Raw genomic sequence first — 3,103 nt, forward strand, 5'->3', positions numbered from 1 at the left:
CTTCTTTCAGTTTCCGTCTACCAAATCCACTTACAAGGCTTTGGTCAGCCCTAGGCTATAGTAGAAGACACTTGCCCAAGGTGCCACACAGTGGTACTGAACCTGGAGCCATGTGGTTGGTAAGCAAGCTACTTACCACACAGCCACTCCTACGCCTAAAAAGTGTGTGACACTTACAGCACCTAGGTTTCCCAAGCGGTCACCCATCTAAGTACTCACTAGGCTCGACGTTGCTTAACTTCGGTGATTGGACGAGAACCGATGCTCTGGATTTAAGGTTGTATTAACTCCAGTTCTTGCACCTTTTTTTTGTCATAGCCAGAAGAATGAAAACCAAAAATGAAGTCAGGATTTGAACTCAGGACATAAAGGGATAATAAGGATGTTGCAGATGATTTAGGTACAAGGCCAACAATTTGAAGGGAGTGAGGTTACACCACCCACTAGCACTATGTAACTAATACTTGAACTCATAAACAAAAGAGTTAATACTGCAAAACTATTTTTTTCCAATAGTCTACAATAATAATAATCCTGATCAATAATAGGATGAAAAGCAAAGCTGACCTTGGCAACATTTGAACTCTAAATGTAAAGATGGATGAATAATAATAATAATAATAATAATAATAATAATAATACTTTCTGATAAAGGCACAAGTTGATCACATCAACCCCAGTGTCTCACTGGTATTTAACTTATCGACTCTGAAAGGATGAAAGACAAAGTTGACTTCAGTGGAAGTTGAACTCAGAATGTAAAGATGAATGAAATGCCACTAAGCATTTTGTCCAGTGTGCTAACGATTCTGCCATGTTTGGTGTATCAAGAAGTATTGTCTTGAAAGTAATGACAGTCTTTGAGAAGGTGCGAAAAACCTCCTCATCAAAACAAAATTCCGGAAGAAAACCAAACTTTCAGATAGGGACTGTCAGACTCTTATGTGAATTTTTAGAAAGGATCACAAAAGTACAGCTCCCAAAATTACTGCAGAGCTTAATGACCACCCCGAGAACCCAGTTTCCACAAAAACTGTTCGCCGGGAGCTGCCTTAATAATAATAATTGGGTATGATAAAGAACATATGGACAGAGACATAGAAGCTATATTTGGACCCTCAACACTACACACTATCCAAAAAATAGCTCTGCTAGGAACAGCGCAATCCTATGCAAGACACTATCAATTCAATGATACAACCCAAACAAAACAATTCACAAGCATAAGACACACTCTATACAATAATTATCCAATAAAATAAACAACCACCACAACATATATTCTACAGGCCGGATACCCAACAGAGCAACACAACTTGCATTACACAGGCAACACAATACAAACACTAATACAACAAAAGACCGAAACTAGTCCCCATAACAAAACAAACTGATGCAATACAATATCAGGAAGAATTTGCACTCTCCCAACAACAACAACAACAACAACAACAAAAAAGAACACACAATACTGCACACACCTCAGTAACATGGAGGTGTAGCAGGTGATGCAGCAAAAATCTGCCTAAAACCACCAGATGTTGAATAATAATAATAATAATAATAATAATAATAATAATAATAATCCTTTCTACTTTAGGCACAAGACCTGAAATTTTGGGGAGGGGATTATTCAATTACATCAACCCCAGTGTTTCACTGGTACTTAATTTATTGATCCCGAAAGCATGAAAGACAAAGTCGACCTCAGCTGAATTTGAACTCAGAATGTAACGACAGACAAAATACCACTAAGCATTTTGCCTGGTGTGCTAACAATTCTGCCAGCTCACTGCTTCAATAATAATAATGATAATTTCAAATTTTGCCACAGGGGCAGAAATTTTGGGTGAGAGGGTGAGTCGATTACATCAAACCTAGTGTTCAACTGATGCTTATTTTATTGACCCCGAAAGAATGATCTTGGCAGAATTTAAACTCAGAATGTAGCAATGAGCAAAATACCGCGAGGCATTTCATCTGGCGCACTAACGATTCTGCCAGCTCACCACCTTCAATAATAATAATAATAATAATAATAATAATAATAATAATAATAACAACAACAACTTGTGGAAAGAGTCACTGTGAGACCTTTGACAACAGGTTGCTGTCTGCTCTCACCAGAGCAGTAAGATCAGTAATTAACCAGAACAAGTAAGATCAAAAGCTCTGAGAAGTAAAATATAATAACGAATAGGACCTGTGAAAATTCTACAGCATATTTGGAAACATTGTTAAATTAAACACAAGCAAGGAATTTCTTAAATTTTTTTGAAATACTGCTATTTAAACAAACTACTTTTAAATATAATCAAAATGAACTTTAGAAGGTATTGCTTATTTCTTTCTTTTAATATATTTGGCAGATGTCATGTACTTTATGATTTAAGAAAGTAAAAGATAAACTAAAATAAAACCTATTCATATATACAGGGGTTGGACAAAATAATGGAAACACCTAGCATCATAGCATCATAATTTTGAAATATCTATAAAACCGTCAAAAGCTTGTTTATTTTTATGTTTTTTGATTTATTATTAGTGTTGCTTAATATGTTTTGCTGAAATTGTTGTTTCTTTGCAGATATCATCAGAAAAAGGTAATTAAAATTCATTAAAATGACAAATCTATCGGACTTACAAAGAGGTCAAATTATTGGTGTTCGTATGGCAGGTGCTAGCGTAAGATAAACAGCCGAAATGTTTGGTGTATCAAGAAGTATTGTCTTGAAAGTAATGACAGTCTTTGAGAAGGAGGGAAAAACCTCCTCATCAAACAAAATTCCGGAAGAAAACCAAACTTTCAGATAGGGACCGTCAGACTCTTACGTGAATTTTTAGAAAGGATCACAAAAGTACAGCTCCCAAAATTACTGCAGAGCTTAATGACCACCCCGAGAACCCAGTTTCCACAAAAACTGTTCGCCGGGAGCTGCACAAAGCCAGATTTCACTGGAGGGCTGGAATCAGAAAACCACTACTTTCAAAAGCAAACGTTGCAAAGCATTTAGAGTGGAGTAAAAACCTACAGAATTGGTCCCTAGAACCATGGAAGAATGTTATTTTCTCAGACGAGTCATCCTTTACCTTATTTCCGACC

At 36.4% G+C, this 3,103-nt stretch overlaps 1 protein-coding gene across 1 annotated transcript in view; it reads left to right on the forward strand.

The window, feature by feature from the left end:
• The window catches only part of LOC106872761 (myocardin-related transcription factor B), a 355,455-nt gene that overhangs the window by 5,540 nt on the left and 346,812 nt on the right, over positions 1-3,103 (forward strand). The gene's annotated exons all lie outside the window — the stretch shown is intronic.

This window comes from Octopus bimaculoides, chromosome 10 (assembly GCF_001194135.2).
Source record: "Octopus bimaculoides isolate UCB-OBI-ISO-001 chromosome 10, ASM119413v2, whole genome shotgun sequence".
NCBI classification, from domain to species: domain Eukaryota; kingdom Metazoa; phylum Mollusca; class Cephalopoda; order Octopoda; family Octopodidae; genus Octopus; species Octopus bimaculoides.